Source organism: Camponotus vicinus, unplaced genomic scaffold, assembly GCF_025532165.1.
Source record: "Camponotus vicinus isolate PSW18456_S1 unplaced genomic scaffold, iyCamVici1.0 SCAF_9, whole genome shotgun sequence".
NCBI classification, from domain to species: domain Eukaryota; kingdom Metazoa; phylum Arthropoda; class Insecta; order Hymenoptera; family Formicidae; genus Camponotus; species Camponotus vicinus.
This window is the reverse complement of record NW_028141981.1, coordinates 3127570-3143840: the sequence shown is the minus strand read 5'-3', so window position 1 is coordinate 3143840 and position 16271 is coordinate 3127570. Positions and strand designations below refer to the sequence as shown.

Here is a 16271-nt window from a genome sequence, read left to right as displayed (position 1 = left end):
CTATCTTTTGGTCAACCATGTTTGAAAATGTTTCAATTGCATCGTTATCATCGAGTTGATAACAAGACTGTCTTAGACAATCACACAGTGAACAACAGAGAGGCAACTATTCTCAATCGAGGACAACCTTAGAGAAAGCCGGTATACCGGTTAGTATGGTAGTATCCACAACAATGTGTCTCATCATTCTTGTTGCTTCTATAAGAGAAACTTATTCCGACCTACGTGTAGCAGTTACAAAACGAAATGTAGCGAAACTACACAACATCAAGTAACAATAAAGTGGTACCGTTTCGCTCCAAAAAGTTTCTCCCTTCCCCATATTTGATGTGCGAATCGGTACACGTGTCATCGCGACGTCTGGATGCACCTGGTGCTTGCGTACGCACCTCCGAAAGGCAATACAATAGTCTGCTAATAAATTTGGTAGGCATTGAGGGGAGGGAAGTGTGATAGGAAACTTTATGACGAACATAAGCGATCTTTCTCACGCGATGCCGCGTCATCATACATATTTAGATGCATCATTTACGATCACGTTGTGTCTATGGTGAAAGTTTTACGCGAAATTTAACACGCTCGACGTGAAATAATATTGCCGGCTTATTTGATTTGTATGTGGTTTGAATTATGTTATATTCATTCTTGAATAAAGATATTTATACTTAATAGATTGCTGAATTAAAACGTATAAAATGTATGTGTAATAATACATATAAAGTTAATAAAAGTCATAAATTATTAAATAATCAGTTTGACGACTTAATAATAATATACAGTTATAGAATTTAATATATGTGTATAGGAATGTGTACGATCCTGAATGTCAAATGCAGTAGACATCGTTATAGAGATGATATGTATATTGACTGCACTTTACGTTGCGGAATGTATATTGCGCAAAATTTATTATGCAAGAACGACGAGGTTCTTTGAGAATTATTATCCGACGTATCCTTCACTTTTACTAACTAGATATTGTCATATTGTCGATTAATAATCTGTCGGAGATCATGTACCTGAAGATTATCAGTCTATCAGCCGCAGGATAATCGATAAATATTCCTTTATCAGATTCTTCACGTCCGTCAGTTACATATTTTCTACCGCTGCGAAAAATCTCATCAAACGCAAGTAAGCGTACCTTGCGTCATCCCGGAGGCATCATTTCTACGTGCCCGTTCACGTGCCCATTCGCAAAAGGATCGATACCTGTAAGGAAGCGGACACGTGACTTAATACTTATGCGATGATCGCGCGACTTGATAAGGGAAAGTTCTCTTGTGTTTGGCTCGTAACCAAATAGACGTTCAATCGATAGATTGCGATGCACGAAAGTCGATTCGAGTATTCATGGTGTCGAGAAGCATCGTATTTTTTCTCGACATAGAAATTCATCGAATTTATTTTTGAATGTAAAACTGCAGAATCGAATAAAGGGCTAGAAATGTGACGAAATAACCTTTTCTAAACATCGTATATGCGTTTTTATATAAATTTATAAAAATATTCTTCTTTTCTTCAAAAAAAAATATATATTTATAAAAAGAAATTTATATTGATTAAGTGAAAATTACTACATTACTTCATTGAATTTTTTTCTTTTTTCTTCTTTTATAATTTTCTAATTTGCAAATTTTTTATTATAATTTTTTCAGATCCAATAACTTTTGCATTAATGAATGTTAGAGACAGAACAGTTTGCAGGGCGTTCTCACAAGCTACGATCGTATACTTCGATTTACAAAGGTATAGTATAGAATGGCAATACAAACGTGCTAGCATGGACCCCTTGTTCTCTCTTATTCTTGAAAATCGAGACTCGACAACGGAATGTACGCTGCTAATCCGTGACTGCGCCCAACAGCAGTGCCTTGAAAAGTTAACGCGTTCTCGAACACGCCCTACGTTTTTTTTTTTTGAAGAGATATTTTCGAAAGCATCCATATCCCCACGGTTCCTTTCCTTTTAATAAACAATGTTATATATTGTGTCTTGGCATCGCGCGGATGTGCGATTGATGAAAGTGACGACGAATTCGAGAGAACGATATTTATTGTGATTTGAGATTGACGAGTGAAATAGACAATGCCATTTCCGAAATTGACATATCGATTAGTTTCTTGGGGAGGGAAACGCGAGAAGGAGAAGAGCATGTTGACATAAATATCAGTTACTGAATTTGTGGTAGCAAAACAAGTTTTGTCAATATTTAGTATATATTACTCTTCGTCAAAACTGTTTATATGTAACTCAGGCTTCACTGCAGGATATTTGGCTTGTAATAACAACAATCTCAAATTTGATTATTAAACTGTATATCAAGATACTTAATATTGGATATTAAAATATAAATAATAAATGAAATATTATTAAAAAACAATTGACCTAAAGTTTATCACGAAACTTAAAATATCGTGCGCAAACAAAATAGAAAATAAGAATTTAGTAAAAAATAAATATCTCCGTACTTTGTAATCGATCCCCTCTATTTTCATCGTTCGAAGAGGCTACGAGTTAAGACAGCTGGAGATATTCACCATAATTATTGATAAACATGATAATCCGAGTATTGGTGATGATGGTACGCGTGGACGCAACGATAACTCTATCACGTAAGTTGCAAAAAGGTAAGGCTCGTATATCCTTGCATTAAACCGTATACACGACGTACTTATACCCAAGTAACTGCACTCGCACGCCCATCCGACTTCCCGTCATTTCACCGACACGTCTGGAAAAGCCATGGCTTTTCGATACGAGGGACGCGTGCATGGCGTAGCCATGTCGATCACACGGCATTACCGCCGATAGCGATCGATGGAATCGCCATCGCGTAATTTCTTCAACATTTAGCACTCTTTCTTCGCTCGTTAAGGCCTGTCCGATCCGAATCGAGCGGGCGGACCATAAAGCGGCCTATATACGGCGCTCGCGCGGAACGCATACACGGTTCTTACATATACCCAGCACCTCCGGGCCCCTCGTAATCATTGCGATTACCACGCGGTAATGCGGCGCGTTCTCTCCCGTGAACTCTGCTTCGTGATATCCGTGTGGAACGGCGAGTACGTGACTCTGCTAGCCGGTGAAAACAAGGAAAAACATAAGGACATGTGTGAATATACGTGATAGTGACCTTAAAGTAGGAAAGTCGGCCGATATATATTCGTGCTCGTATCTACTACACATATTCGATCGCCACTTTATTTGTTTGGACAAAAGGACAAATTGTCGTTTTATTCATGTTATTCGCAGCTAGACCTTGAGCGGAGCTTTGTTATCCTTCAACACGATAATGCAAATTGTTCACATGATTCGCGTAATTCGTTATCAGATAATGAATAATGATATTATGTAACATATTTAATTTGTAATTATCATATGTAAAAATTCATCATAATTCATGCATGAATATATTGATTGATAATCCACGTACTCTGCTATCCGCTAAACTTTAATTTAATTGATCTGGTATTTACCTACATGTGTTTTATTCATGTCATGTCATTATCTTTATTGTAACGCGCCCCTTTAATGCGATTGGCTTCCATGGTTGCACGATTATTCATAAACGTTGCGCATTATTTATCAACTTACGTAACACAATCTACATACATTTCCATAAATTCTGTGTATAGTGTTAGAGCATATTTTCATTACGCAATATGCACATTTGAGTTCCGGTAACGCCACTTATCTGACCCAAAAAGGCGAAAATAGCATGAATAGTTTTATGACTATCACACATGTAGCATTCGTACAAATTTTGGCGAATTATGCTTTTCAATGCCTCTTATTTTCCGCTTGTACTACCAATTTCGCGATTTGATCGATCGATGCGGCGAAAGTTTGGTTTTGGAGTAAAATTTCATGACTATCTATGTGCATCAATACTCTAGTGTTTATCGAAGCTGTACAGCCAATTAGATAGCTACACTCAGTTTGTATTGCAGAATGGCTGCGTTCAGCAGGAAAAGCTGCTTTGCAACTGTTGTAAAATTCGTGAATCTGATTGGTGTATGCTCTTAGATTCAGTCAAAATTAAGAGCATACGCCAATCAGACTCACGAATTTTACAACAGTTGCAAAGCAGCTTTTTCTGCTGAACGTAGCCATTGAATGCATTTGTGCGTGTAAATACACAAATGTGCGGCGAATTTCAAATAAAAAAAGCGATTAAATCGAGATTTGTGAGCGTTTTTCATAGTGAGCGTGGACAGTCAGATTTATATATTATGTATGGCTGACTTTCACATCTATCATCAGTATGATATATCCGAGCTACGTGTATTTTTTCATCAATAATTTTTTTTAAATTAGTGTGTGTATATAATCTTATTATAATTTTATATAATAATCTAAATCTCTTAATCTTATTCTTATAATAATCTTAATCTTATAATCTCTTAATCTTATAATAATTTTTTTTAAATTTAGTAATATGTATATATTAATATTTTGCATATTATTTTTAAATTACAATGCGATATAAGTCATAGAATCTTCCGTGCATTATACAATCGGAAAATAAATACTATATAAATTTAATTTAAACATTATTATTATGCAAATTATTAAGAAAACATACTTCGTATTTTCGCTAATCTTCTTTTCAGCATATATTTGCAATAAATTATTAATTTTTGGCAGATGCATTCGATCGGTGATCCGTTTAGATACGCTAGCGTTCGAATTTAAGGAGCGCACACACTTGGGGTTGCGCGACTTTGCCCTGTAATCACGTGTACGTGCTTAATGGGAAAATAGACGAGTGCCAGCACTCGAGTGTCGCGATATCTCGCGCGAGCAGGGTCGACAGCACGGGGGTGCCGATTCGGAAGGGCGATGTCTGCTCCAGTCGCTTAGGGAAATTGACAAAGAGTCGACAACTGTCAGCGTGCAGCTGGGTCACCGACTTCGAATGCTCGCACGTCACGTACGCGTGTATTGTGTGCGCATTTATAGCGTGTATACACGCCGAAAATTCCCCCCTAAGCCTGGCGTCCCTACCCCGCCGGCCAACAGCAGCGCGATGCCTCTTCGACGCGCGTTCAAAAGGGCACATATCGCTCATCCCCTTTTCCGCGACTCGCAACCGTCCTATTGAATCCGTCCTATTTTACCCGGACGCAACCAGTTTCCTGTTTTGCGCGTTTCCATTTCCGCGACAGGCAGCCTCGAGTTATACCGCGCGTTTATTGTAGCGCACTTCATCCCTGTTCTCATTGCAAGATACCTTTTTCTTCCTTTTTATACTCCTCTCTTTTTCACAAAGGCAAGTACTTCCATTTAAAGACTCAAGAGTGACGTGTCTATCGATTAAACGACGATCAAGTTGAGTGGCACGCCAAGAAATTGTCTTAGAATCTATAAGAAAAAGGATATTGTTATTATTATCATCAGCATCATTATTATTACTAAATTCAGTCCTCGAATTAAATAAACAAAAATATACAAAAAATATCAAATAGATATGTATAATAATAAAAAGAAAAAAATATAAAATACCAAAAAATATAATGCATTCATATAATAATACATAAATATTAAGTAATCGCAGTGAAAAATCGAAAGATTAATTATTACAAGATTAAAATTATGAAAAATGTTTAACAGAATATTTTTTGTACAAATAGAAAAAATATTATTTAAATATTATGCTTGCATTATTAGAGCTCGATTTCATTTTATACATGAAAATAACTGAGAATGTGAAATACAGAGACATGATTTTCGACATGGTTTATACAGAAGCCGTTCTGAGTACGCAAAGAGGGTCGCAATTTCACATTGTTTTAATGAGATTCGCGAATTTTGCCGCGAACACCTCGATTCCCGCAAATGAATCCGAAAACTTCCCCCGATCCGAAGACGCTCGTTTGGTCGATCGCGTTTCCGCGAGCGCGCGATCTTGCTTGTTCGCAACCGATTATAAGCATTGGGAGTCGAAAGGCAAGCGAGCAACTAAAACGGAGGAGCGTTATCTGCTTCTACTCCGATGGATATCATTTCACGGGATCCTGAGCAACTCCATCCAATCACCACCCCTGCGAAAAGCCCTATCCGTCTCTCCTCCCTCCGATGTTTCTCCCTTCCTCTCTCCTTCTCTTTTGCGAATGAGTTGTTTCTCCGTCTTCACTTCCTCCGCCTCTTCCTCAACTTACTTTAGTGCAAACTATTGATTTGTTTCATAGCCTGCGGCTTCTGTAGCGAGACGTGAGGGCTTCTCTGTTCCCTCTGCAAGCTACGGTGGCTACATACGTACCACCCCTGTTTTAATCGTGGCAATGTTGAACGTTGCTAGCCAGCACTGCGTACACGCATACACAGTAACATACTGATCTCTTTTTGTATATAATACGCCCGGTTATGCGCGTAATCTCAATCGATGTCCGCTTACAGTTTCATCCTATCGAAGATTTTTTTCTACGGGTTGTCACGTCTGCCAGCGGCGATGATTGTTGCATGCATAGCTCGATGACGATGTATGAGATATAACCCGCATAAGTTTTGAGAGATAAATAAGTTGTCAGCAAGCAACAAATGTTCACTTCGTAAAATACCGTATTTCACTTTCCAAGTTTTCTTTCTATTGATTTCTATTGATTAATTATACAGGTTGTGCAATTCGGAAAATATAAATTCTGCGAGAATTTAAATCATTTGTTATTTATTGCGTTAAATCTATATATTAAATTATAATAGAAATAGGTAATTAACATAGAATATATTAATGCTATTTACCTGATAGTTTATTTCGTGTTACCTTACTATTGCCGAGAACTCGTAAATTATACAGGGGAATACGATGCCAATATAATGTCAATTTAAGTGATAATATGCATTAAATGCGCGATAATGCGACATGTGTTAGAACGAAACGTTTAAGAGCGGAGCATGATTTACAATTTGCTTTTATGTAATCACTTGAGTCATATCAAACGATTGTACTTGTCGCGATCCAGTCATTCACAATCAATTAGGCTTAATGGCGAAATTATCAGATAGCCGTTAAGTTTCTTCCTAGTAATGCAGGTAGACCGGTTTGAATCCCATGTGATGAATATAATTGAGATAATTCATTAGCGGGAAGCACCGTTAGTCGTATTTATGTTTGAAATGCATTTCCTGCTTGGAAATGGAACGATACATTGAAAATTCGATGTTATAGCTCTATATTTATAATATTTTTTCCGTTTCTTCTCTCTCTCTCTTTTTTCGTAATTATCTTGTAAATATTTAATGAGATGCGTAATAGATATATCTTTGTGACTAAGACACTTTTTACATAAAAATCTACTTAATAAAGAAAAACTTTAGATTATTAATTAATATCAATAACAACTTATTATTAATATCTAGTAAATATTTGTCAATGATTTTAAAGCTCAGTATCCCTTCTTTCTTTATAATTTATTTTAAATATATCAAAGCTTGTATTTTACTATGTTATTAATAAATTTACTGCCATATATTGTAGGAATGTTTTTAAAGAATAGTAAAAGACTCAGCTTTGATTTGAAAGTTTTCTTTTACGTAAAAATCACTCAATTATCTCGCCGTACAGGTATGTTTTGCCATTTAATGGACAGATTAAAATCTCAAGAAGGTTTTCATTTCTACGAGGACCACTTCAACGTTTGATAAATGAAAGGAAGAACTCATGGCCGCAGAATAGAAACGGAACGGCATGAAAAACGTTTGATGGCTCGTACTTGATTGCAAGGGGTGCATTCTGTTGCGGTGGATTTTCGTGGCAAGTCTGTTCGTCCATTTTCGGGATAAGATGAGAATTACAAGCGTTCCGTAACGGGATCCCCTTTCCCTTCGAAGAACCTCGTCATTCCATGAACACAATGGAAGATGTTTCATGGGGTGGAGTTGTTGCTGTCTCCTTTCTCTCTTTCTCTTCCTCTTTATCCCCTCGATAACTCGACATAGAATGTTACGTTCTTTCGATTTTGCGAGGGTTCGCATGCGCTTACACGGCCATTTCAGCAGGTCGAAGCATTTTAGGTAAATTGTTTCGCGCTAATGCGACTAAATCCTATGAAAGGAGATCGACGTCTTGTATTTCCGTTGTTGTAAATGTCTGTAATGGTTGTATTGTGTTTTCCACATCGACGGAATTTTTGAAGATAAAAGATTCATCGAAGACGCAAGGTCGTTAAAAGCTTTTATTGTTGCGAGAAACATTTATAAGTTAATTTTAATTATATAAAATACATATATATAATTTAGTGAAAAATGTTTTTTCTCACTACGCGTTCTCGATTATAATATCAAACGATGATTCGAGTAAAAAACATGATGTTCGTGACTGAAACTAATTCCGAAATAAATCCAGGCACGATAAAGCGTTAGATAAAAATAATAAATAGCGGACACCGAATTAACTAACGACTTCTCACAGCGACTTATCGCCAAGAATTTCCGAGCGCGACTATGACTTTTAGCTGCACAACTTTAACCAATCTTCCTCCAACGTCGACGTTATATAGTCCATCTGTGAATCGCGCGTCGCGTATTAATCTTCGTTTAACCGAGCACTAGGCTCGCGTATAATGTTTTATCGGCTGGCATTTCTCTGGATAGTCGATAACGGGCGATTAAGAAATTTTATGGGCTTGCTTGAGAAGGAAAGGACAAGAATCACGATCGACCTTATCGTGTAACTGCTGTACGGAACAATATTTCAGAAATCGTTTCACTTTTAGGGGGCAAGATTGTCCCGCGCGCCCCTAGTTGGGGTGATTCACTCCCGTATATGGCCATGCATGAACCCTCGACTTCGTAATTGATTGGTCCCGATACGCCTCCTTATCTCTTAATCCATCTTCCGCTCCCACGTTTCGCTCGTACATTCTGTCTGTTTGTTATGTATGTTAGGCTTTTTGCACAGGCATGGGGGTATCAGGGGAAATAAATGCTAAAAAGAAAAGGGGGGAAAGGGGGTTTAAAGAATCCCTTTGCGCGTTATAGTGAATTCAAATATTTGCTATGATTGTGTAAAGATTGATCCACACGTCAACCACCACTATTACGGTGTAAAAATGCAGATGAATATTGCTCTTATATTAAAAGAAATGAGGTATCGACATAATTTTGCTACAAAGGAGTTCGTCTGTCATCTTTAAGGCTATTATAATCGAATATTAATTATCGAATAATATACTGATAAATATATTAGTATTAGGTGAAAAAATAATGGTGCGAATTGTTTGTGAAAGTGCGCCACAGAATATCTATAATCAGAATAAATTGCAACTGGTTTCTCTTATATGCGCCCGGTTAATATAACTCAACGTCCAATGTAACACGTTTTACAAGAGTGTACGCCACTTTTAACGTATTTTATTAATCCTATGAACGTTTATACCCGAGCATTTACGATCGGGAAAAATGTACCCCAACATGATTAACATTTTTTTGCCAGCCATGCGTCTTAAAGAAACTCTCTTATTGCCGTTAATTAATAAAAGATATTTATATATTATCAATTTTCATGTGTCGTGTAACGAATACGTGGGCTGAAAAAATGATAAAAATATTACGAGATTACAATGTAAAAAGTATTACATGCTTCAGCCATAATAATCCATATAGTCTGCCATAATAGGCTGCTCGTTAGAGAAATCATTAGCTAAATTCGATTTCGCCAGAGAATGAATTTTAATCACAAAGCAATTCTTATATACATATTAATTATTTTGCTTGTAGAAATAATTATTATATAAGTACATAAATTACATAAGTACATGAATTTTGATAACAACTGATTAAACACGTCTCTACAATTGTTTTAGATTGTTTAGATTTTAAAACTTACTATATTTTTATAATTGAATAATCGACTATGAAATTTTTAAATGATTAAAACGTAATTTATTTTCAACATTGTCAATTGTCAAAAATATTTTTGCAAAAGTAAAGTACTTCAATTTAATTGATCTGTAGATTTGAATGTGTAATTTCCTCTTTTTCTTTGTTTCAGGTAAGTATTAACTACATACACATGTTTTATGTGTTTTTCATCTGACCAGCCATTCAGGTAAATTCAGTTCAATTTAATCCTGCGATGCAAGACCAACCACGAACTTTCTGAACTTCTGTTGCTAATGAAGAGCTCAGGACTAAGTAGCCTATAACCCATTCTGTTCTGGTCCTTAGTTACCATCCTCATCCTCATTTCGTATCCTGCCGTGCTGTCGCGTTACATATGTATTACGGTCCGTTCCTTTTGCCTGATACGATAGCACGCTATGGCATTCGCGTGCATTATACGTGTTTTCCTTCTGTGTGAGTGTAATCGCTAGTGTGCGACAGTCGTGCTTGCCGCGCGGTATCAATTAAATCTCTGATTAGCAAACCCTTCGCGACTTTGCTACGGACTCTGGTTTACTGCCTTTGAATCTCGCTGGCGATTATAGACTGTTAGCGTTAACTCGAAACAATCGGAAAGTTCGCTGGTTTAGTCGTGCGAGAATCGAGTTAGCCGAGAGTTGCACGCGACAAACAACGTGTTGCTGTCGTGTGTGATGAACGAAGAACTTGTATTGAATTCGTGTTCATCACATTATATCTAACAAGACATATATGTGCACTTTAAATTCTAAAATTTTTCAAGAATAATATTAATTTTATTGCTTAGATAATAAATTTTTATTCGATTAAATGTATAATTTGCTTTTATTTCAAGATATATGTTAGGAACATAAGATATACGTTAATAATGAACTTCAAGATAAATCAGCAAGATAATATCATTCATAGAATCCTGCAATTATCATTAAATTTACTACTATTATGTATTTTTTATACGTAGTCGAAGCAATTGTCAGATGGAGAAGAATTTTAATCTTTTTCTTCGTCATTCGCGCGCGCGAGAAGACTAGCGCGCTGTAAAAAATATCCAACGATATCTCTATACATATGTAAATACGATGTAGGTATTTTTCGCGTATCTTCGACAAAAGGTATCGGCGCGGCGGACGCGGATACGTCCGACGAATAATTTAGCGGCCCACAAACGGCACCTCTCCGCCTCGGTTGACCGGCAAAGCGGTGGAAAGGCCATAAATTCAGACGCAACGAGCGACAGAATAAAACGCAAATCGAGGTTCTCACCGTCGTTCTCTGTAGATCTCCTCGCAATCCGAGCTAGCCTGGAGGTTTGCGCTCCGCGCGCGGCTTTACGAAAAATAAAATAAAACGAGCGGTCGTGGATTCTCTCTCTTTCGGGCGCGAGGTCGAAGAAGTCGCGCGAATCGAGACGCGTCGCGGGAAAGCGACCTGAAAAGAGCGGCGCGAGTGCAGGATTTATGATTGTCGCTGTTCGTTGTTGGGGATACCGGGGATATCGAGACCCCTCGGGGCCCGCGGCTACCTGGGGAGCCCAGGGCGATCCCTCATGTCCGTCTGTGACGATGTATCCTACTACGCCGCGAATAGAGACCGACTGGAGAGTAATGGGCGGCCCTGGACGGAGCAGCCCGGAGGAATCTCGATTTCGCGTTAGTCCCTGTTAGTAACCGCGCTTGTTCGACACCGACTCCGTCTCGTCGGAGACGATTGTGCGACTACCGGCCGGTTATTTATGCGCCTTAGCCGATTCCACATTTTACGCGGCGGCCGCTTCGGGTGTAAAAAACGGATTTTCGGTCTACATCTGTAGAGATCCGCTTCTTACGACGGGCCGTTTTCGTAGTCGATCGCTGATTTCTCGCACGTAACTCTTCTGGACGACGACCAGTGACCACAATTTTATTGTTATCCTCTGACGTCGTTTATTCGCAATTTTACGTTGTCACTTATCTCAATATTTATGTCGCCGCGGCGAGTAATTTTTATATCCTCCAAAAAAATAATATATTCACATAGTAATATTTTACGATCGAATAAGATATGTTAATATTTTGCACAGGACATAAATAGTATTGAAAAATAATATTTTTTTCGCAATTATTTCTTGATCAAAATGCTTTATATTTTTTTAATATGCAGCAGCATATTTTATTTTTCTTAAAAGTACTTTATTCATGGTTATTTAAAATTTGACGTAGATTTATCGTTTTAAACTCTTTATATTTTCACTCTGTTGTATTTCGAAATTGATTTCGTTAATGCAATAAGAATTAAAAGCCAATATTATATGAATTGGTATATATTTATTCTTTATTACTGTATTATTATAGAAGAACACACACATTATACAATTTATTTCTTCATTACATTATAGAGCTTGGTAATTGAACATTTTCAATTATCTTTTTCATGTAGAGTTATGTATGTTGGGTCTTTCGGTATTGAACGACTTCTGCAGGAAACGACAACGATGCGACTTTTATTGCACTACATTCATGTGACATACTCGCATTCTGTTGTATGTCGCTCTGTTAAATACGCTTAAACGAGCGGTGTCGTGTCGAGTCACCATTTCTACTACAAGTTAGTTAAACTCTCTTTCAGTCGCTGGCACTTATTTACCTGTATGCACAATGAACACAAATAACTGCGGTGAAGCTTATGCAAGAATCGCGCGAATATTGTGCGCGAATTTTAAGTCGCGTTTAAGAAAAGTTCTCATGACAGCTTTAAATGCAGCATCGAATAACGAAAAAGCGATACGAATTTCTAATTATACGAATGTCAATATTTTAAAGCTGAATCTTATTTTAATCTGGAAGATCTTTTCTTGTAATTGCATTTTTCTCTTGTAATAATTTATATTGCTTGCAATTATTTATTTATTGCCTATCTTTCTAATCGATTAGCTTTCTATTTTTTATTTTGAAAAATAATAGTATTGTTATAAGAATAATAATATAACAACTTAATTGAAATAGAGTATACCATAGTTCTTCCTTTAATGAACTCGAAAAACATTACACGGTTAGGCACATAGCATAAAATAGTCGAAATTCGTCTAACACTTTAGCGAATATTTATATCTAAGACTCGTCAGAATAGAGATGATTGATGATACTATATCCTATATAATTTTGTTACTTCCTAAAGCCTAGGTCTCGGCATAATGAATGCCTTTAGTCGAACACTACGATTCATTATCAAAATTATAGACTTACAGACGTTATCCCGCGCAAAGTATATACCAAATAAAGCAAACTGCACGGCGTGTGAACTCTCGTTTTAACACCATAGCATTGTTTTTTGCCATATTTAAGTTTTACTTACAAGCACTTAACTATCGCGCAAGTAGTTCATTCATTGGCCGCATAAATTTCGATGTATCAACGATGATTTATTATCCTAGAAACTCATTTAGAAAGATATAAAGTAGAAATGCGATTCTTTGTCGATCTTACTTAATAAAATCCAGATTGCCGAGAGATACGGTCCAAGTTTAACTCCAGACTAAAGTTTTATTATAATAAATTTACGCCAAATTAAATCGATAATGCGCTCTTATTATTCCCCTCTGAACTTTAATTAATTAAAATTCTTTAACTTTCAATCGTACTTTAGTCAAAAAACATTGATTCGGAATCATTTTATTGAGAAATCAGCCATTCTTCTCGTTCCATAATATCTATGATTCAGAGAAAACAGACGACTTCTAAAACCTGTACATGTGTATCTCGCTTCCGCTAACTCTAGACATGACAATGAGATGAAACGCGAGCATACTTTCATTTTACGTGCACGAGCGGGCGATAACTCGAGCGTAACTGTAGAATGAATGGGTACAGGAAGATGTGCGATTTTCTCTCTCTCGAGTTACAAGTTTGCAGTTTAACGACAGCCGAGCCGACCGATTCGGTCGACGTGTTCTTCTACTCCCTCTCAATTTTCTATACAACAAAGAAACGATCATGTCATATATCAACGATTATAAAAGCCGGGACGACGAATCCGATGACGCGTAACTTCTTACGACAGCCGATTCGATTGTTACGCGGATTCTGTCGTTGAATAACTCTTGTTCTGTTCGTCATGAAACATGTTTCTTGTTCCTTCTTTTTTCTTAAGGATGGCACGACGTCTCTGCGGGAAAGAATTAAGAATATTTCAAGATATTGATTTAATGCGCCACTTTTTAAATTAAAACTTGAAATAAATCACTTTTGAAAATTGTAGGTATTAAAAGAATGTTATTTCTTTCAATCGGGCCAACAGTTTCTTCTAAAATATTGAAAATATTGAAAATTCAGAGACCTTTAAAATTTTAATTTTTAATTCACTGTTGAAACGATTAATACGATCTAAAAATAGAAGGATATTTGCAACCGCAACTGCGGAACATGCCTGCTAGATAGAAAATGCGATCAAATTTATCATCCTTGCGATATGTATTTAAAAATACAAAGTATCCACTTAAATACTTCCATTTACTGCTGGTCGATCTCGTTTCTCACAGCTTTTTATGATTCTCATTATCTCGGCAACGACTATCGGCGTCTCATAACGTTTATGCACCGCAGATGCGCCGGTAGTTATACCGAATCGAGTGCATCCCGCGTGTCATTAACATACGAATTTATCAGTAACGTGCATCCTGTCCTGATGGCGAAATTCAGCAAGTGATACAAACGCATCCGCGTATGTCGCATTCTCGCCGTTGGTGAACCAATATAGTCGAATGATTTACTAGTACTTTACCAGGTAACGACGCGTATATGGAACTCGCAATATATCGCGAATGCAATAAATAATGAATCATTTCGTTTGGCATCCTGCCCATTGATCGATGCCCACGCAAATACATAATTATTTATCGAAGAGATATAGTCATCCCGAACTTCTTCGATTTTCTTTCAAAAGCCGACAAGTCTTTATAAATCTTAAGTTCAATGATGTATAGTTTTTATATATTATCATCTGGAACATATATTATTTTTAACACGATAAATATACATGACATTATAATACATATAAATATTATTATTTTGCAAAATAAATATATAATTATTTAAATTATATTATTGCCATAAAATTATATATCATTTATTTCGAATAATAAATTACAGTATAAGGAATTTTTATAATGCCACGATAAAAATTCAGGTTATTTAATTGGTTGTTTAGTATATAATAACTGTAGTAAAAGCAAACGTTTTTGATCAATGGTCAATAAAAGCAACGACAATTATCAGTAATTATTTCTTGAAAAGTTAGAATTGGCTAATCAGCGATTCAATTGCATTCAATAGCGATTACATGTTATGCTACTAAAAATAACGATACCATCTCGAATCGTTGAATTACGGGAAAATTTTTAGCACTACGTGAAACGGTTTATAGTTCCCGTATATTGAACAATAGTCGATAAATCCTAGAGAGGAGTGATTTCTAATTGTACGATAAAGGCATTATGGCGCTATTTTTTCATCGCAGCATGAGGAAATTTCAATGTTAAAGGCTTTACTTAATCATGACTGTATGTACGCATTACGGCCACCGGACTTGAAGTTTTCGAAACCCCTTCGGGAGGCGAGTCTGCGACTTAAAGCGTTCCCGTAATAATCCGCGTGAATAATGACCAATAAATCCCAATTTTTTTGTCGCTCGTTCGAGCAACCCATTTGTCAATATTAACCATAAATCTTAGCGAGTGTACCAGTGATTCCCAGTATTTGCGCACGCGCCTGCTGTATCATTGATATGTAAATTCAATGCTAATACATATTAGTTTTCCGAATGATTAATGCGTCGCCGATACGTTTTTCTCTCGACGACGCAAAGTGCACTTCCGAGTCCTGTCTTCATGCTCGTCTGTCCATGATATGACAACTTTTGCGAATTGCAATCGACGTCCTGTCAAATCCAAAGTAAAAGAAATTTCGAACTACTCGGCCGCTCTTCGAATAAGTTCTGGCAGTATAGGTAAAGATGCAGCGATCCGTTGTCGGAGAGGAAGGAACATACATATATACGTACATATATAAAATGCATATACAAATACATATATATACATGTATAATATATACATACATAGACATCTAGTAAATATCTGCACTAGCCAAGCAGGTCCACTTCGAGTTAAAAACAACTAGCTTCTCCTGCCCCTTTCACGACTTCATCTTCTGCATCTTCTTACCGTTACAAGCACAAGTTACACGATGCGATGGCGAGACACGCGATGATCTTGCCTTTTTTCATTTATTTTTTAATAGGATATTTTAACTAACTTATGTTATATTTAAAAAATGTTAATGCGAAATTAGTTGATGAATTTAGAAAATTTAATTCATTCTTCGAATGTATTAGTAGTTATTTTACGAGTTATAATGTCGTGTAATTATATATAT

At 36.6% G+C, this 16271-nt stretch overlaps 1 long non-coding RNA gene across 1 annotated transcript in view; it reads left to right on the top strand.

The window, feature by feature from the left end:
• Window positions 1-1721: 1721 nt before the first annotated feature.
• The window catches only part of LOC145977511 (uncharacterized), a 127038-nt gene continuing 112488 nt past the window's right edge, over window positions 1722-16271 (top strand). Inside the window, exon 1 of the long non-coding RNA XR_014440518.1 lies at window positions 1722-1749. This is a non-coding gene — a long non-coding RNA (uncharacterized LOC145977511). The remainder of the gene's footprint in view (window positions 1750-16271) is intronic.